At 53.3% G+C, this 21035-nt stretch overlaps 1 protein-coding gene across 1 annotated transcript in view; it reads right to left on the bottom strand.

Annotated features, from left to right (window-relative positions):
* EEFSEC (eukaryotic elongation factor, selenocysteine-tRNA specific) overlaps positions 1–21035 on the bottom strand; it is a 146521-nt gene that overhangs the window by 117051 nt on the left and 8435 nt on the right. The gene's annotated exons all lie outside the window — the stretch shown is intronic.

Raw genomic sequence — 21035 nt, forward strand, 5'->3', positions numbered from 1 at the left:
TCAAAGAAACTGCGCAGTCCTTCGATGGAACTCCCACAGGCATGAAAAGACTACGTTCAGGGAAACTGATTAATGGTGTGGGGGAAATGCTTAGGGTATAGAGTTAAATTTCTAAAAGCCGCAGAATAAAGTACATAAAATATATCATTTCAACCATGTAAACCAGATGATCATTTTCTTCCTTATAGTTTCGCCCATTATTCAACTTTTCCAGAATAGGTCTGTATTAGTTTTATAATCAGAAAAAAAAAGACTTTGTATTTAAAAACTATATAAAGGGCCACTGTGTTCTGGTACCACGGCACACATCCCACCCATGTGCACACCAACTCACTTCTGCTTTCCATAAAAATTCTACGTACGCAGTGGAATCAGAAGATACACACGCAAAGGAACATCTGTGCGTCCACTGTTCTGTTCACCATGAAGGAACAGTGCCATCTGCCCAGAACTTGGTGTTTACAAGCCATCTGGGGTTACGTATGTCAGAAGACAGTTACCGTAAATGAGCCGTTTCCTTCTCTCCTCCTCGGGCACACACTCGCACACAGCGAGGCACAGGCGTTCTTTCTCAGGCCCTCCTCCCGGCTGCAGCCTGCAGCACGGAGCACCCTGTCGGGAGGGCGGCCCACATTCCGGAAAGGAAGAGAGGACAACTCCCAACCCGGGCAGCCCCTCACCCCAGCGCAGACGGGCCAGAGTCCCCTCCTGAAGGCCTGGTGTCCAAACACCTCCTGGCACAGCTACGTAACTTCTGCTGGGGAGAAGTGCCAGAGCCTCCCCCAGCCTCTGGAAGGGCTCTCCGGCCACTGATCTAGACGAGCCAGGCCAGACCCCACAGCAAGTCTTCACGGCAGAGCCCATGGCTTTACCTCTGCCCGAACCTCAGCCTGCCTTCCGGGTAAACAGAGGTTAGGCCACCTTCGAGAGCCGACCCTGTGCCCGAGAGGCACCTGTATCCCCATCATGGGGACGATGTCACACAGCCAGGACCCGCCTGTGCCCAACAGGCCCACGCCCCACCAGACAGAATAGATCTCACAGACGGCAGCGGCTCCAAGTTGGACTTTGAAATGTTCTTTTTTCTGCTGGCCGCCAAACACTGTGCTCAGCAACAAGACACAGGCTTGGTTTCCTATTATGAGACAAAAGGATGACAATTTCCCAAGAGCTTTCAAATTATTTCTTTCAAATGGGCCTCTCCCTCACCATGGAGCCAAGCACCTCTCTGGGAGCTAGCCTCCAGCACCACCGGGCAGCGGAGAGTCAGCTGTGTTTTGGTTATCTGAAAGAAGGAAAAAAATATTTTAAATGCTTTAATAGTTAAACAAATGAAAGGAAGGCAGGTTTCTTTCATGTTTCCTCAACTCCAAAAGCCACAGAACAGCCTGGCCCCTAAATTTTAAAATTAGTTTAGATTGAAGGAAAAATCCCCGACGCCAGCAGGCTTCAAGCAAAGATTGTGTGACAGGGGAATCCAGTGCTGCTCCTGGAAGAGCCCCTCAGAGAAGCAGTGGCGGGCGCAGGCGTCAGCTGGCCGCTGTCTGCCGCGTGGAGAAGAGGCGACAGCGTCCCAGCCAGAGCCACGCTGTCGCTTCTACGTAATTGCGGGGAGGGGAGGACTATTAATAGTGTTCATTACAGAAATTTTGGAAAATAACATGGGGAAAGAAAAACCCTGGGAAAATGCCTCCTTTATACGTGAAAACTAAAAGTCACCTACATCCCCATCCCCTCGAGTCAGCTGTTCACACCTCACATCTTTCTAGTGTTCTCCCTACACCTGAGGATCTGGGGCGTTACTAAACTAGGCTGAAGTGGATTCCTTACCCTGATTTTTCACTTAACATTATACTTGTGATTTTTCGTGTTTTAAAATTTCTTCCTAAACATCGTTTTCAGGAAGAGCAGCACAAAGTGCCTTGATTTGTTCATTTCAGTGGCTTCCGATGTCTTGCTACTATCAGTGATGCTGAGAACATCTCTGTGCATAAAGCTCTGGCTCATTTTGATAATTTCCTAGAAGATGAATTACGAAATCATGAAAAGAATTTATTTGAGGCTTTAGAGAGGTTTTCCACAATTAGTCCCCAGCAAGGCCGGGCCAAGCCCAAGTTTTCAAGTTTGTGCTGTTAAACCAGCTGTCCCTCTCCCACTGGCCTGCCGTCCCTGCTGCCCCAAAGGTATGCGAAGTGCAGATGCCCTGCGAGGCCACTGCCAGCCTGCAGGGGAAGAGAGCAGTGGCCACAGGTGCTGCCCGGGAGGGAAGGGCAGGAGGGCAGGGGAGGTGTGCGGGGCGGCCCTGCGGGGCTCAGAGCAGCCGTGCACCCCACAGACCGGTCCACACAGAGCCCAGCTGCCGGCACCCCGGCCCAGCCCCACCTGGACAGCGCCTGTCCCCTCTCCCCACCCTCCCGTCCAGAGGAGAAACTGTGACAGCAGATCCCTTCTTCCTTTGGGGAAATGGCTTTGGAGTCAGACAAACTCCGTTAAGCTCTCAGCCCACTAGTTCCGGTGACGTCCTCTTGCTGTGAGGAGTAACGGGGGTGTTGTGGGGTGGTGTAAGGCGTGTGAAGCCCTGGTGGCTGGGACCAGACAAGGACATGAATGCCTTTCACAGTCATCATCATCATCTAAATGACCAGGTGAAACCTCCAAGGGAGATAGTAAGTGACCCAGGCTAGGGGCAGAGGGGGCCCCCGGCAGCACAGCAGCTCTGTCACAGCCCAGGACCCCCACGTGCTGTGGGCACCCCCAGCACAGGGGACTGGAGGCCAGCCTCCTCCGCTTCCCTTTTGGAGGCTGCTCTCTCTGGAGGGGACCCCTGGCCAGGAAACAGGACCTGGCAGGTCCCCTGCACGACAGCCCCAGATGCTCCTTATGGGAAAATTCATCTCATTTTATGCAGCCACTCCACTTGTAGGCACATCCCCGAAGTGCACACTTGTTCACAGCAGTGTGCTCACAGCAGGCAAAGGTGGAAACACCCAAGTGTCCATCCTCAGTGAACGGACAAATAAGACGCCGTCTATACACACAATGGGATATTAGTCAGCCTTCAAAAGGAAGGAAATTTTCACAAATGCTACAACATGGATACAGCTTGAAACCTTTCTGCTCAGTGCAGTCAGCCAGGATCAAAGGACAAGTCCCGCGTGACTCTTGCCCTGTGACATCCCTGGGGAGGCAGACCCAGATGCAGAAGGCAGGATGGCGGCTTCCAGGGGCTCAAGGAGGGGCGGACAGGGAGTCAGTGCTTAGCGGGGACAAGAGTTTCAGCCTGAGGTGACGGAAGAGTTTTGGAAGTAGATGGTGGTGACGGTGGCACAACACTGCGGATGTATTTAATGTTAATGAATTCTACACTTAAAATGGTGACAATGGTGAATTTCATGTCAGGTATATTTCACACAATAAAAATCTAGAAGGACGCTTTGTATGGCTGCCATAAAGGGAAACAGTGGTGTGCCCAAGTGAGAAGGCACTGCAGAAAGAATAAAGACTAAGTGATGCTGCTCTGCCTTCTGCGGCTGCTCGTTCCTTCCTGGTGGTGGAGAGCCGGCTGTGCTTGGAGGGCCAGCACCACGTCCCGTGCCCTGACGGTGGTCAGCGGGCTGCAGGGGACTGAGCGGGGCCAGGGCCATCCTCCCACCAGCCGCACCCACTGTGGCCGTAATGGCCTCTGGGAGCCCCACCCCTCACCCGGCCCACCCCAGGGCTCCACCCATGCCCACTGGGGGGCCTCGCTCCCCCTAGACCCACACGTGAGGGAGGCCATCCAGGGGCAGAGGCCATCCTTCCCAGCCAACAGCCTTCATCCAACCCTGGGTGAGGTGTGCTGAGGCCAGCAGGTGGGAGAGGCTGGAGGGACCAGGAGCCCAGGAAGCAGGGCAGTGCCTCCAGACTCAGACCAGGCTGCCCGCTGCTGGCAACCTACTCGCTTGCACAGTTAAAATGTACAAGGATGTTTGGAAACAGTCAATTAGATGTGATTCTGTGCAATAACACCACAGGTCCGGGTGGAACGCATTAGCTATGCATTCCAAATACCTGATTCCAGGGCCCGGTCTGCGAGGCAGACATTCCCGTCACCCAGCACAAAGGGTCAGCAACAGCGAGGCTGCCAAACTTTTGCCAGGGGACCGCGTGGCAGCTCGCCAGGAACCCGAGAGCTATACCTGATTGGCATGAAACAAACTCCGACAGGCCCCCTTCATCTGCCCCACAACAGAAGGGCCCCTAGGCTGCCTGCCAGGCCTCGCCCCTCCCCACACCCACACCTCAGCCCACTCTGCCCTAAGCACCCTCTGCCCTCCCCTCCCCAGCTAAATGGGAGCTGCTCGTCCAGCGTCCACTTCCTAACCTGGCTTCCCCCTCCCTCCCTCCCAGTCCTGCCTCAGCTCCCTGACCGAGGGCCTCTCCCTCCACCCCATGACGCAGGCTGAACTCTGTGAACCACAGACCTTCACTTCCCCACTCACGGCCCGCCACCTCCAGGACACAGTCTAAACATTTTGGCCCAAGACACAAACCCCTTTGTGACCTGTGTCCCCTGCTTTAGCAGCCGCTCACACCTGTGACCTGATCACATGAGTCTCTGAAAGGCCCAAACCCACCCAATCCTTTGTGCTCCTGTGCCCCTGCCCAGTCCACACCCTTCTCCTGGAACTCGGCCATCTCCCATTTGTCACCAGGCAGACTCCAACTCATTCTTCAGGACCCTACATAAAGTCACCCCCTCCAGGAAGCCTTCCTTGACTCTCCTGCCTGATTTGAACTCCTATAGCACTTCTCTTGGTCCTTGACTATTAGTACATCTGTCTCACAGTCAGCACATTTGCTTTACAAATCCATCCTTTATCCTCCAATGCAAAGAACATGAGTCCTACAGAGCAAGGCCACCCCTCATCAGCCGGGCACTTCTCAGGGTCTCACCTTCAGGATGCTTGCTCTCGGCAGGTGCTAAATGAACACTTGTCTAAAAGACAATGACACCCACCCTTCACTGCATTGGCCTGTTCACTAAGTAATAATGAAGATTTCTTCTTCATGACCAATAGAAACTGACTAATTTCAAGCAAAAAGGAGGATTTACAAGAAGAATCCTGGGTCCCGCACAGCAGGTGGCAGCCTTCTCTGCCCTTGCTGTTTCCCTCAAATGCCGACCCGTGTGTCTGCCTCTTCTTCCTGAGTCTCCAGTCCCCAGAGAAGAATGCCTGTTCAGCCTGTCTCAGTGCAGGTATCTCTCCCTGGACCAGTTCAGGATGGACGGGGTTGGGGGTGGGCAGGGTCACAGAGCTCAAACGTGGTCCCTGGGCGCCCGCCCCGGCAAAGCAGAGTGTTCAGACATGGGGGCTTGTTGCTGGCTGTCACCCTTCCAGCTGGTGCCGACAGCATCTCACATTTGTGTTCAAGCTCTGCATCTCAAGGTCATAGCAACGTCACACTGAAACAGTGGAGGCAAAGACGCTCTGTCTGCAGGCTTCGTGGGGTGTGCCATGGAGATCACATGGTCAGGTGGGCAGGAAAGGGAAGAACAGTGGTGTCTCAGGGGCTGGAAACCAGCACCCTCCCCACTTGTCAACGGCAATCTATTATCATCACCTTGTCCCCAGACTCTTGGGGCAACTGTGTTTCAGAATTCAGAACTTTTTACAAGTACTTCAGACTAAGACATACAGATCAAGGGAGTAGAACCGAGCTGCAGGCTGAGACTCTCACGTTTACAGTCAACTGATTTTCAGCAAGAGCGACAACACAACTTTATGGGGGAAAGAGCCATCTTTTCAACAATTATTACTGGGACAACTGGATATTCACATGCAAAAGAATGAACTTGGACCCTTACCTCATACCATATACAAAAATTAACTCCAACAGGTCAAAAACCTAAATATAAGAGCTAAAATTATAAAACTCTTAGACGAAAACACATTCTTCATAACCTTGGATTAGGCAAAGGTTTCTTAGCATAAGCAATAAAAGAAAAAATACGTTGGACTTCACCAAAATTAAAAACTTTTGTGCTTCAAAGAATGCAATCAAGAAAGTGAAAAGACAACACAATGGGAGAAAATATTTGCAAATCATACATCTGATAATGGACTGTCCAGAATATATTAAAAGCTCTTGTGACTCGACAATAAAAAGACAAATAACCCGATTTAAAAATGAGCAAAGAGCTGAACAGACACTTCTCCAAAGAAGGTACATTAAAGGCCACATGAAAATGCGCCCACATCACCAGCCATCGGAGAAATGCAAATCAAAACCACAGTGAGATACTGTATCATACACACCAGCACAGGACAATCAAACGAACAGACAACAACAGGGAACAACAGGGTGGGAGGGCATGGAGAAATCAGACTCCTTGCCACTGCTGGTGGGGACGTGAAGCAAAAGCAGTCCAGCAGGTCCGCAAAAGGCAGGCAGCGCCACCCTGTGACCCAGCAACCCACTCCTGGGTATAAACCCAAGAGAATGAACACACACGTCCACAGCCAGAGCAGAGGGCATGTCCTCACAGTCACACTGAGCCCTCGGAGGGCAGGCCCGCCCCCTGCCCCGGCCAGCTCCCAGCCAACCAGCGCCCAGAGACGAAGAACAGAAAGCGCCTGTGTCCGGTCAGTCGGCAGACACTTGAGGCGCCCGCAGGCTTCCCTCCCGCAGTCTTACAGACTGGCGAAGTGGAGCGGAGGGAGGAACAACACATTAACTGAGGACCTGCTATGTGCCAGGTGCTGTGTGTGCAGCAGTCCTCACGAGGACACAGGAAGATACAGCGTTGTCACTCTGTTTAGAGACACAGACACAGGCGCAGAGGCGAGCATCTCGTTCCAGGTCACGTTTCTAAGAGACACGGTAAGAAGTAAAACTCTAAGAGCCTCCCTGGGCAAGGGATGATCGTCTCTGGCAGGAAAGTGCAAGAGAAGAGCCACAGCGTCACCAGAAGCAGAAGTCACCGGGTGGGGCACCACGCAGTGCGTGCCAGCCACGCCGGCCACGTTCACAGGAGGCCAGCACAGCCTCACGGTTAAGACCACGGGCCCTGGAGCCACGGTGTGGCATCAAATGTCTACCTCACCATATGAGCCGTCGGCCCTCGGCAAGGGCTGGCTTCAGCCCCTGGGGGATGGGGCCTGTGTCCAACTCCCTGGGGTTATCAGGCTTAGATGAGGTGAGCAGTCTCAGGACTTACGCTGGTGCCTGACACAGAGCCAGGAAAGCAGACTTGCTGCTGGAGCCCGCCTTCTCAGAGCCTCTCGCAGGTCGGTGTCAGGAGCACCATCTCGACTCACGATAGCCCTGGAGCTTGGGAAGGTTAAATAAATCGCCTGAGGTCACTCTTGGACTAGAATTCAGGCCTGGCTGGCGGCACTCCAAAGAAGGTCACGACCTCAGAGCACAGACCAAGGGGACGTGGAGAGAGAGGCTTTGGCCGCTCCCGCTCGCCCGCAAGGCCCCAGAGCCGTGGCTCCTTCCTCCCAGGAGGGGCTGGGGCGGCCCGGGAGCCGGAGCAGGGCCACAGCGCTGCCCCCCACGGTGGTGGTGGGGGCGTGGGCGGGGCGTCCGCACAGGCCCGGAGGTAGGACCCAGGTCCCAGCACAGGTCCTGGCGCCTGCATGCACACATGCAGCAGGTGGAAGAGCCACCGCCCCGCAGTGCTGAGTGCAGTCTGGGGGAGGGGCGGGGGCGGCCACGGCTGAGAGCGAGGCGCAGCCGTCACAGCCCATGTGGACACACCTCCAAAACACAGTGTAAGTGAGACTCGGTGTGTCAGAGGGCGGGAAGCAGACGGGCTCTTCACCGTGAGTGCATCTTTCCTGGCTGGGTGCGTTTTTCTACTGTGGGTTTACGTTACCTAAAGAGAAATCTAATACTTTTCATGCAAATCCTGGGTGAGTCCCTTTCCCATAGTTGTGGGTACTTGCTGAGTCACCTTTTCACCTATTGAAAAAATCCAAAAAAACAAAAAAAGCACAAAGTTCCCTCCAGAAGTCTTGGAGGGATTAACTGAGATAATGGAGAGCGACAGGGACCCAGAACCCAGCCTTACCATCGTGGCTGCGGTCCATGAGCCCAGCCGGCACGCTCTCCCGCTAAGACAAGCAAACGAGACTGAACAAGGCCAAGCCCACGGCGCTCGTGTGTCCCTTCTCAGCCCTCGTGCTCAAGGTGGGGAGACCCAGCCTGCGAGTGACGAGGAGCCTGCCTCCCAGCCAGTCGGGCATCTGCAAGGATCAGCCGGCCTGGGGGGCAGCTTCTCCACCAAGAGAGACCTTCAGAGCAGAGATGCTTCAGACTCCCTATCGCGGCCTCCACCAGCTACTGTCAAGTTCTACTTCCATTTTACATCGAGGGTCCTTTTTTCTTTTGTTTTGTTTTGTGTGTGCGTTTTTTTCCTTCTAAATCTGGAATCAGGGTGGAGGCTGGCAGGATCCCCTGAGAACTAAGGATCACGGCTGGAAACACAGGAAAGTGCTCAGAAGGCCACCCATTTGCCAAGCACATGTGATAGCTCAGAAGAATGTCGGCTGGGCCGTGAGTCTTCACGGAGGACAGTAAACAGTGACTCAGAGAGCTCTCCGCACATAGAAGGGGTTTGGCAATGGGAGCAATGAGAGTTATTCTCTGAGTATGTTATCCTTCATCTGCAGTGGGAAGGCAGCTGCACAGGATGGAAAAGGCCCCATAGGAAACCCTGGAGGCCCTCTGCCAGGGAGCCAAGCCACACGGCCACACGGCCACTCACGCCCAGGCTGCATCCCCATGTCACCTGCCCAAAGGACGTGGTCAGCTGGCCACATGTTCCAGGCCATGTCCCGAAGTGCCCCACAAACAGCCACGGGTACAGACTCTCAAGGGGAGCTCAGGTCCCAGCAAGAGGAAGAATGAGCTTCTTCCAAGATGCTCAGGTCCCCAAAGTCCCCACTGGCACACAGTCAAGCCAACACTTCTGGAAGGAAAGGCTTTCCGTAGCAAATACAGAAATAAAGGCCTCATCCACTGTATGAGCTGTTCTTTTCTTACTTTTCATTTTTAACTCACATGTGATTTTCAAAGACTAAAACTTCCTGCTGTACCAGTGTCCCCGCCTCTGGGAGATGAGCAGCAGCACCCAGAACTCTGCCCAGCCAGGCCCCCGGGGGTCCTGCACATGCTCGCATCTCCCACTCCGTTTGGGGGACAGCGGGCACCGCGTGCCTGTCACCCACCGCATCAGCTCCTCACGCGGCTGTTCACACGCATTCACGACTCTTAAAGGCCTTCCTCTTCCCCCTTTAAAGACAAGCAAACAGTATGAAGTCACCCCCACCTCAGGACTGCACAGCCACTGTATGCAGAGCTGAATGCCCCACAGTAAAGATACACATGGTGCCTGAATGCTGCCTGCAGGCAGAAAGCAGGTGCATGGGCTGTGGCTCTGGAGAGGAGAAGGAGTCTGTCAAGGAGCAGCAGGTCACCACAGCCACACCACGGGGCAGCCTGGGCTCAGGGGACGCACGAGGGCTGAGCTGCACAACGAGTGCTCTGCTGTCCTGCTTCTTCCCGCACTCAGTCTGACAGGAGACAACAGCTTCATGTGCTTGGATCAGTGCAACAAAATGTTTTTTTCAACAAAGAAAATTAAGTTTTCTCCCAACCCATATGAGCAACAAACAAACAAACAAAAAGAGCCAGAATCTGGGTTTCCTCCATGCTAATATGAGCATAATGCAGATGAGAGATCCAAGTCTTTTTTTAAATGCGATTTCTCCATCTCATGTGTGTTAGTGGTTAAATTCTGGCGACTTGAGGTGGCCACTCTCAGGCATGAACCTCAAACAATAGGTTTTATCTGCCTCCTAAAATGTATGGATCTTGAGGAAAGAAATTTTTTTTGCCCTGATAAGACAGTAATCTCCCACCTTGCTGACTCAAATGTACTTGCATATTAATTGCTTCAGACCCCCAAACCCCTGCTGAACTGGCTAAATTGTGGGCCAAATTCAATAACCCAGCAAACTCCCATTCAATGCCTCACCAAGATAACTTTGCATGTTTAATTTAAAAGTACCGATCGCTTGTAAATGAAGTGCTCACGCCAGCCGGGCTGCACCCTGACAGAGGCTACAGGCTGGAGACTGAGTCTGAGCAATTCAGACAAGGAGGCAGACAGGTTGCATCTCTCTTCCAAGCGCTATCTGCTCACCCAAACCCACCCTTTAAAACGTGCCCCTTAGGGTTAATTTCCCTGAGACAGAGGCAACGAGATTTAGCCTCAGATACTCGAGTATTATCTGCACCGATCCTATCTGATCAGCGAGAACTACTCAGCCCTCCCGCCAACGTGAATGCCTACCTACTTTAGCTGAACTGATCTAAGGCAGTTTTTCCTTTCTCTTTTGCAACTGTGTTCCATGTTGACCCTCAAATTTATTTTAAGTAGTTTTGCAAACAGCTTCCTCTCCCCCTTCCTTCCCCGCACAGCTCGCATCTCACGTTTCTCGCGCACAGAACATGTTTTGTCCACTTTGGGAAGCACCCGGGGAAACGGAGGGACCGTCTCAGTCAAACCGAAATCAGAAATAGGTCCATTCATTCAAGAGATTAAAACAGCATCGCAGGCTAATTTTGATTTTACTAGAAGCTGTCATTCCCAAGTGTTAGAATTCACAGCCACCTTTCCAGCCTGTAAAAACAAAAGTCTTACTGCCGACATCAGTGAAAATGCCCTAAAACGCATGTAAACTCCTGCGTAGCTTCACACACACTAACCACCCCCATCGGAACTCGACTGCACTTTTCCGCGCTGTGAAATCCAAAGGCTGTTCAGTAACAGTAACAATATGTTTTACAATAAAACCACGATGACAGTAATAATGGGGATTTGGAGATTTCACAGAAGAAGGCGGCGGGATGGAGGAGCAGCTTTTGGTCTGTGGCAAAGCTAAAAGGCTCCGACGGCGCTGTAGGAAAGGGACAGGGTGCTGGGCTCCTGGAGGCGCACACGTTCCGCCGGGGAGACCCCGTGTGAACTCAACTGCCACACGGTAAGTGAGCTTGATGAAAAAAAAGTGGCACTTTGTCCTTAGATTTTACGGGCTGCTTCTACCAATTTGCCAACCCCAAAACGCACCCCCCCCTTTAGAAAGTTTCCTTTAGAAACATCACTTTAAACTAAGTTTGAGTCTGAACAAGTAAAATTTGATTATGGCTCAGAAAATATTCACCTGACAACTTGTATGCTCTAATTTCCCAGAAAGAATGACCCTCCGAAGCTGAATTTTTCGTGCTTCTCCTTGGCCCCCAAAATATAAGTTACTTATCAAAACTACTTCGTTTCACTTCAGATGCTGAAAAATTTCATGGGAAAAAAGGTATTTAAATGTTTGGCTTATAGGAAAATAAGATGGCTTCCATATTTCAAATTTGCCTAAAAGAGACTCTCCTTTAAGACAGTTAAGAACACCTGGCTCCACGACAATAAAACCTTTGCTGAAGCTCAGCGCACACACATTCACTGTGCGGCTCGCGACCCCGACGCTGCTTTCGCTGGGGTGCGTGTGGAGACTACAGCATCCTGTTTGCCGTGAGCTCCCCCCGCCCCCCAGCAGGCTGAAATCCACCTTGAAGTGCGGTGTGACTGCGTCCACAGCACATCTTTGGAGACCCGGAGGGCCCACGATTTACAGAAGGAACGTCTGCCCGTCTTCGTGGTGTGACGCAGCCAGTCAAGCTCTAAACGTGCCGCACGTCATCGCCTGTCGGTGACTCTTCACTCATCTCTTCGCAAGTCAAGTTTCCTGTTTGTAAAGACAAGCTTGAGCCTGCTTCTCCATGACGTATTTGACAAAAACGAGCATCTCTATATCGTAGCAAATGCACAGCCAACTTCCCCTTCATTGTGCTACAGCAAAGCGAAAGAACACAGGAGGTTCTTCCCAGTCCGATGTAAGGTCTGGCTGGATACAGAATTCTTTACCATCTCCAAACAGAGGTGTTTTCTGGCTCAGCTACAGATGTGAAGCTTCCAGAAATTTCAGTCATGCAAATTTGGGGGGAACTAAAAACCTGCAAGACTCTTTTAAAACCCCTGCAAAGGCTAATGTCTTATGTTAGTTTAGAAACTCTGAACTATATCATTATTACATATTATATTCAATATATCTGGAAATGTGCATGTCCCCAGAATAAATAGTACATTCAAGGGGGAAAATTATTTCCCCACCTGAAAGATGGGCACCCTCCTTTCCAATCTTCAGAAAAACTCAACTTTGACTTTTTCCCCAGGTGTGCACACAGGGGTAGCTCAGCCTTCAGACACATTCAGCTCTGAAGGGCCTCTTTCTGTCCTGGTTTTAAAATCAGAGTTAACAAAAAAGAGCTTTTCAACTCGCCCATACGCCCCCCAGGGCGCTGCATCACGGCCCAGGACGCTTGTCCACACGACAGAGGGAATCGGAACGTCTCATGGAAGCCCGCGTCGATGCACTGGGGGCTTGTCATCTGGGAGACGGTGACCGTGACAGCAGTGACGCCAGCTTGTATTTGAAAGCTTATCACGCACCAGATACACTTCTTCTAAACCTTAAGATGACTCTCTCCTATTCTGCAGAACAGGAAGTCGAGGCCCCGAGAAGTTAAGGAACCTGCCCAAGACGGTACAGCTGGCGGACACTGAAGCCAGACTCAAATTCGGTTTCTCAGACTCTGAACGTCAAGGTTTTTAAGTTATTCCATGTTTGCATTTATGCTGTTTTGTGCTGTTCTGTGGGTGTGGCTTTTCTGTAATATGCATAAATCACTTCAAGAAAAGCTGCATTCCTTTATCACATATTTTGGGTATGCCTGCATTCAGCAGTCATGGGCACCTCTCGGTTTCCAAACACAAAACAAGCCAAGGCCTCTTGCAGCCTGACCTCTCCTGGTAGATAAAACACACCGTCCACGTCTCTCCTCCGGCTTCCGCCCGGACTCTCCCGTCCTGGGTCTCCATCCTCAACTCCACCCGAACCGCAGTTTTACAGCTGGATCCACAGAACTAAGCACTTACACTCCTGAGTGTGTTCGTTTAGCTTCTCCCCGACAACATCATCACCAGTTTAAAAGCAGAAATGAGAATCATACACTCATGGTATCACTCGCCATCCCTCTGGCCTGCCTTCCCCACCAAACATGAGCGAGACTTCTGGCAAACAACGTATTTTTATGTGAATAGTCTTTGAAAGATTAAAAAATCAAATCATACTGACTTTCAACCACAACAGCTGACACCAAGAATTGGGCACTTTGTAGTTGCCGGCGCCGAGATGGGTACCACACAACACTTATCTCCCTGGAGTCCCACGAAAGCCCCACAAGGTGGTTCTCCCCATTTCAAAGGTGAGAGAACTGAGGCTCAGAGCACTGCATCATCCCAAGCTAGGGTTTCCACCACTCCCTACAGGTAAGCACAGCCACGGTGTCACAAGCACCGCTGAGGAAAGAAGGACACGAGCAGACCCAGGCCCTGGGGAAACCCACGCAGCACGTGGGGGTGACGGGGCCCAGCCGCTTCCCGGGCCTGGAGGAGAAGCCGGGCGAGCTCCGCCCAGCACCGAGCTTCCCCAGCGCAGGTCCCTCGTCTTCTCCGTTTGGGCTTTGCCAAGCCTGCCTGTGCTGGGCTGGCAGGGCCCGTACTAAACAGTGAGGTGGCACTGGGTTCTACCAGCCGCCCCGAGAAGCGCCCCACCCCCACCCACTGGCCTCCACCTGGCCTGAGGCCCCAGGCCAGCCCGACCCAGCGGTCAGTCCTCAGTCCAAAGCCTTCCCCCGCACCCATCTTCCTCCATTCCTGACTCTCCCGCACAGCTGCCAGGGCCCCGGCCGCACCCCGGAAGGACTCCCACAGCCCCTCTTCACAGCCTCCTCACAAGACCCAAAACGAGCCACGGGACCGCCACCTGGCCCCTCCCTTTGCATGCAACAGGAAAAGCTGAAGAGGAGGCCAAAGGCCGCAAAAGAGGAAGTAATTCCTAGCGTTGGAGCATCTCCAGGGCAGGAGATTTAATCCCAGGCTAAGAACCTGAGAACTTCGAGAAAAGGGGGGTTTTGTTGCAGCACAAGTGGGGGGGGGAAGGGGGAGGAGGAGGGAGAAAGAAAAAGAGAAAGAAACAGAAAGACCGCGATGATGACATTAAGACAGGAGAGAGGCCAGCTTTGTCCTGCTCCCTGCTGAACAGCCAAGTAAAACAATGAATCTATTTTTTCCCCTCCTCTTCTTTGCCTTAAAAAATTCAAGAATTTCATTTCCTTCTTTGAAACACAGCTCCTGCATAATTCCAGTGCTGGGTCCAGCTGCCTGCAATGCTGAGGGAAGGGGGCGTTTGACTCTCCCCAAGACCTCAGAGGGGAGACATCCGCGCAGAGCTTCGGTGGGGTTCCGCAGGCACCCTGCACGGGCCCCCCGCATGGCTCTCCCACGCACCCAGACTGATGCTGACCCCACACAGCTGTCCCTGTGGATCCTAACGGCAAACCCCATAAAAAGGTGTCATTCCTCTTTTAAACAGGTGAAGACGCTACGGTTCAGAAAAGCAAAATGTCCCAGTTGAGCAGTAAGCTGGCAGAAGGGCTGAAACTCCCTCTGGACTCCTTGCTCGTGCAGAGCCCAGGCCCGCCGTGCCGCAGCCTGCCCACTCTGCAGGACGGGCTGCGAGGCAGAGTCGGAAACCACCTCTAGATTTCCCAGAGGCACCATTAATTAGGAAAGACAAGCAAAGCACCGAAGTTTACAGGGTATGCAAACTTAAAAAGTTTCACTGGCTCCAAAACACAGAAATACAACTGCAAAAACGGGAATCACTTAAAGCTGAATTAAATGTCTGCGAAGACACGAGAGAGAGCCTCCTAGTACGTGCGGGATTCAGCGCAGAGGTGGGGGTGCATAAACCGCACCTCCCGGGGGACCGCAGCACACTGCTCCCACGCCCCTGCCTCCCAGGCGGTGGGGGCCCCGGACCCACAGGGCTCGGAGCCGGCCTTCCTGGGCCCCGCCATGGGCACGCCCACCAGGCGCCCTGCAGACCCCAGGAAATGGGGGGGGCTCCAAGGGCAGAGGCCAGAGCACGCATGTCCTACAGGCGTCAGGAATGGCTTTTCCAGCGTCGTCAGAGTTCCCGGGTCCACGCGGCCCCCTCGCCTACCTGAGAGACGGTGCAGGGGTAGGGCTGGAGCCTGCCGGGCTGGCCCTCTGCCCACACGGGCACCCCTCCCTGCACCTCTATGATGGGGGCCACGCTTTCAGCAGCATGCCCTCCACCTCCGGCCCCCCCCCAGGATTGGTAAATACTGTAATTACCTCCCGATGCAAAAGTGAGGGAGCAGCCTGTGTTTTGAAATGCGGATCATAATTCAAATTGGAAGCTGACATTGATCATTTGATGTTCATGTGAAAAGACCAGACAGGCTGAGCAGGAACATTTCAGCAGGGGACCGATAAGGAGACGGGAAATAAAAATTATTGGTATTTACTCAGCCTGCGACGCTCGTGGAAGGAACTCTTTAAAAAGGAGCACTTCAGAATGGTTATTCAATCTGAATGTCACAGACAGCACGGGAAGCGCTTTCTCACAGAATGCCCCTATCTGCGCCGTCGTATCTCGCCGGTGTGCCGCTCACGCCTTTCACTGCAGGAATTCTCACTCTGCTTTGCTCCACTATGAGCTGACGGTGACCCGGAGTACACGAGGCATTCAAGAATCTGCCTGGAAATTACCACCAGGGACCATGTGCCCTGTTTCCGCTTGCCAACTCCACCTCGGGGAGCGAAGATGGGAAACAATTCCAAACCCACACGCAGAAACAACTTCTCACTCCCCTGACAGACCAGGCTCCTTTGGAAACTGAGGGTTCCGGCATCTTTCAGAAATTATGTTCCTGGAAAAACGTGGCACGATCCTCTTTTGAAAGCCTCGCTCAGGCTTCCCTTCTGACCCAGACCCTCCTAATAAAAGCCAGGACAGGGCTTCACAGGCAGCACACGAGGAGACCACCCGTGCTTCTCTGCACTCGGTGCCATCAAATTCAGATTCTGCATTAAATGCCGCTGGTCAAGTGAGGAGCGTGAGGGTGCCACGCAGGCTCAGGCTTCCCTCCGCGTGTGCTGCATGTTGTAGCCACTCACTGCAGAAGATTCATGCTGCAATTAGAAAAGATTAGAACAAGACATCTGATTTCATATAGGGCTGAGCCTGGGAGCCCAGCGCTTCTCCCCGATGGCTATCAGCAACCGGGAGGCAGTGTGACACCCACCCAGATTTCATTCTGCCTCGCTGCGCAAGCGCAGACATGCTTGGTGAATCAGATAAACAGACAACCATCTGTGTCTGCGGCTCTGGCCTCACGTCCAGCAGCCCCCACCCTGCGAGCTCATCATTGGTCGGGGCCCAAGGAACCAAGCTCACGACCACTCCCTACTACGCGCCTACTACTAAGCTTTCAGGCATTTTCTCTGATACCACACCTGAGCAAGGTAACCACCTGCATTTCAGGTGTGCAGTGGGCTCTGGGAGGGGACGTGACCTTGACAATGGACACCCAGAGCCCAGGACAGGCCACACCTGAGTCCACCCCCACTTCCTCGGGGCCATATTAGGGTCTCTGGGGTCTTCACAACCTGGAGGCCCCTGGAACCAGTAGTTTCATGTTGGGGACAAAAAGGATGTGAGATCCCGATTCTGGTCTGGGGGGATTTGAGGTGGGGGCTGTACACCACTCTGTCTCTCTCTATCTTGAAAGCCTCTGCAGAAAAACACCGTGAAAAAGTTGAAAATAAGGCAGGTCCTTATATGAAAGCAGACACGGCCTATTTCAGACAGAAGACTGCCTTGGGGAGGTAGGGAGATCACCTTTTTTTTTTTCTCCTGGAAACTCCTTGCTTTGGTTAATATCATGAACTTGCAGAAGAAAGAAACTGAGTGTGGAGGGCTGACGACGGCCCCACATCTTCAAATGCTTTACAAGTTAAGTCGGATAATCTCAACACTGATGTGAGAGGGGAGCAGATACATCTGACCCCTGCTTCAGACAGAAGGCTTTCCATGTGGTTTTTAATTAGAGGGCAGTTGTTTTGCTTTTGCAACACTCTTTACCCTCTGCCATTGTAGGTACACGGCTGCAAACCACATTTCCATTGATTAAAAAAATAAAAAATAAACATTGAAAGAAACAATATTTTTCTTTTTAAGGAAAAAAAGATAGCAAGCAGCTATTTTCTGGAGGGTCAGGCGCTCAAAGGCAGACGCGGGAAGCCACCGTGGCTGTGGCTTAAGGTTTATTTTGTCTTGGAAAAGCCCGAGGTCATTCTAACTGCGCTGACCTGTTAACCTACACACTGAGCATCTCCATCCAGGACCGCAAGCAAACACTGCCCTCTTGTGCACCGAACAGTCCGGAGTCGGCGCCGAGATGTTCCCACCGCCTCCTGCAGACAGCTCGCAGCCACTCAGCAGCCTCCCCGGGGTTGGGAGGGTGTCAAGAAAGATGACACACATCTGTCACCCGAGTGCTTGCTAGAATGTCCCCAGACCGCCTTCCGAGACACGGTGAGGTAAGAGGAAGAGGGAAAGATGTGGCTGAAGAAATCAGACCAGAAGTAACTGACTTGCATTTTTCCTAGAAAATGTTCATTCCTCGAAAAGAAACTTTACAGGCTGCACGGCAAACTATCTTATATACTTTTTAAAACTTTCAGAATCGACTCATAAATCTTCAGTAATGAGTATATAGTACTTCTTTTTATCTAGGAAATATTTGCCAGGAAACAATTTCATTTGATTCTAGAGGGAGGGAAAAAGAAAGGCAGAAGGAAGCCATGTCGCTGTTTCTTAGATGGAAGAAGGCTCAGTCATAGCTCCTTTACCTTGTGACCAGCCCCGACCTGCCAGGGCTGCCTGCAGACGCTCTCCCTCCAACCTGGGCACAGGCTCTGTGCCCGGAAGACCAACTGGCATCTCAGGAGAGCCTTAAAGGATGCAGACCACTGTTCCTTTATTAAGAACTCAACAAGAGCCAAGGCTAAGGTCGAGTGCAGCCTGGGCCAGGCTGGGCAAGGCCTGGTCTCCCACAAGTGAGTCCCAGCTCCATGCTGAGCGACGAACCTTCCAGATGTCGCACCCCTCGCCCACCCTTCCCAGCACTATCTGGGATGGGCCAAACCTCATGCCAAACGCACCTCTGGGGGGAAAAGGCAGACTGTGCCCCCAGGGCATTACCAGCAACCCAGAGGGCACCCCAGAAGGAAGGGGAGGAGGGAACATTCAGGGACTGTCTCCCTGGGCCGCGACCTGGAGTCGGAAGGTGGGCGGGGGGCCGGCCACCAGCTCTCCCCTTACCCACTGTGCCATCCAGCAACTCGGGTGAGCAGCTTGGGCACATGTCCTCGTGCTCTGCCTGGCCTGTACATCACAGGCCATCAGAGGCTGGGGTTAAATGGCCAACCATGACCACAGGGCAGTGACAGCTGCCCAGGTCACTCAAGGCTGGGACGACCTGCCATGTCCCAGTTCCACTCCAGCCCCTCCCCCGCACAGGAAACAAGTGGGGATGCAGCCCCAGAAGCAGACAGGCTCAGGGTTTGGGAAGCCAACAGGACAGCCAGGCTGAGACCAGGCAGAAGGCAGATCCTTCCCGCTCTCTGTCCTCCTGTCAGAACGACCAGCACGCAGTTGCTGGACGTAGACAGACACCACATCCGTGCCATTCACAGCCGCCAGCCCCAGCTGACCGTCTCCGGCCTCCACACCCGCACACCTGCTTCCCTCAACCTCCAGCGCCTGCGGGCTCTGCTCTTCCTCAGCTTCCAGCTTAGACTGAAGTCCCTCAGGAAGGCCTTCCCTGACCTCCAAACTGAAGCCGACCCCACGTCCATCAGTCCCTCTCCGGGCATCCCACGTCGTCCTCCACGGAACACACACTCCGCAGGTGACACACTGCCCTTCCCTGTGGGGACACCTGCCTCCCCCAGCAGATGGGAGCCTCGGCGTAAACCGCGCTCCTCCGGGGTTTGTAGAATGAGTGAACGAATGAATGCACGAATGAATGCCTTGACACACCTTTCCTTCTGCAATGTCTGATCTGAAGGAGCAAGGTCGCCTAGCCAGATCTTCAGGACACGAGAATCCTAGGATAAGACAAGAAAGAAAGTGAAGGAGCCAGGCCATGGGCTCAAACAGGCCTCAGCCTGCTGCAAAGAGCAGGCTCCAGCACAGAGGGGGAGCCGTCAGGGGAGGGGTTGGCGGAGTCTGACTCAGTGCTATGATGCTCGAGATGCCCCACACTTTCAGGTGGGTGTCTCTGGGCTTCCTCCCTTTGAGAAGCAAACGGAAAACTCAATGGCGAAACCAGCAGGCACAGCCTCCAGCCTCCGCCCTCCCACCTAGGGAGCCCATTCTCTTTCCCCAGGGGCGTCTTGTCACGTGAGAGCTCCGTGAGGGTGCAAGAACCCCGAGTTCACGCTGAGCCTCCCGGGCTCCTAAGAACCTGGTGCTCCAGGAAGCTTACACTCAGGAGGATCTTGGGGCCCAAGCCTGACCTCCAGGGACAGGAACAGCTTTTGGTCACACTGTTGGACAAGACCTGGTAGAGCTGGGTCACTGGCTGGACAGCTAAGGCACCAGCCCACCCCTGGAGAGCCTCCTCTCCCTTCACCTTCGCAGGCTACTTGCAGGACCCCATGGCCAGCCACCGGCTTGCATTAGGCTCATTTCCCCGTCCCTAGGCTCGGGGGCAAGTTTAAAAGTCCTCGTCCTGTCTCAGATCAGGTCTGAATTAATACCCTTCCTCCAGAGAACTCCAGTAGCAAAGTGAAAACAGACGGCCTAGACAATGCCCTTTGAGCGCCCCAGCAGGGACAACTGGTGACAATGCAGCCCCAGGCTCTGAAAGAAACCTGAAGGTTAAAGGTTCACGGAGGCAGAAGAATTACCAAAGTACAAGTTTGTTCAAATTTCCTCCGGCAGATTTAAACAACCAGGGTCAAGCTGAAGACCGCCGGCAAAAACCTACGAGACAACTCAGCCCCTTTGAACTGCACGGAGAAAGGAAAATATACGGTCTGGGAGGGATCTGTGCTGTAGCTCTTAAATATGCTCTTGAAAAGGTCATCCTGTTCGCTTACAATCCGCCGCTGAAGGATGTTTGAAAAGTGCTTCTCTAAAACAACAGGGCTGCGGGCCTCGCCGTGTGCGGGGGGCTGCCCGGGGTCGCCGTGTCCTCAGCATCGTGTGCTGACCCTCTGTGGGCCACAAAATTAACCATCAGCACAGCAGAAATCTGCTCCTGGTTAAACTACTTTGCTACGCAAAGTGGCCTGAAAATGAAGTATGAGGATTGAATTTCCACTGAAAGGTTAACTTGTCCAACCTCTAGGCAGGCCCGCTCCCCTGTGAGCCCTGTGTGACCAAGGGCTCGAAGCCCCACAGGAGGCTGGGTAACGGCCGCGGGCCGGCGGTGGGAGACGACCGGCCATCCATTCATTCGTCCACTGCACGTCCACGTGGCCTGCTGCACCAGGCCCTGCCAAGGGACCGGGGCGGGATGGCAGCAGGGCCCCATCCTCAGAGGGACCAAGTCCAGGGGAAGACTCCACCCAGTAAACAGACAGTGACAGCAGACAGGGGAAGGGGTCCTGGAGCCCACAAAGGGGTGGTCCCGGCCTCACCCAGCGCAGGCTGCGAGGGCCAGCAGGGAGGCTTCTCAGGGAAGAGACGTAGCATGGAGAGGCGACAGACACCCTGGTCTGTCTGTCCAGAGACCTGGGGTCCTGAGGAGGGCCCTGTCAGCCTAGTGGGGAGACCGGCCTTTGTGCTAACAGAGAGCAAATGAAGGCTTTTGGCAGGGGGAAGTAAGACAATCATATTAGCCAGTTAGAAAGAGTTCTCGGCTAGGGAGGGCAGGGTAGTTTCAAGAGGGGGTGGAATCAGGGGCGGTGCAGGCAACTCGTGCTTGTCCTGGACAGAGCTAACGGAGGCCTGTCCAGGGAGCAGCTGCGGACGGGCATCAGACACACA

This window comes from Vicugna pacos, chromosome 17 (genome assembly GCF_048564905.1).
Source record: "Vicugna pacos chromosome 17, VicPac4, whole genome shotgun sequence".
Lineage (NCBI taxonomy): Eukaryota > Metazoa > Chordata > Mammalia > Artiodactyla > Camelidae > Vicugna > Vicugna pacos.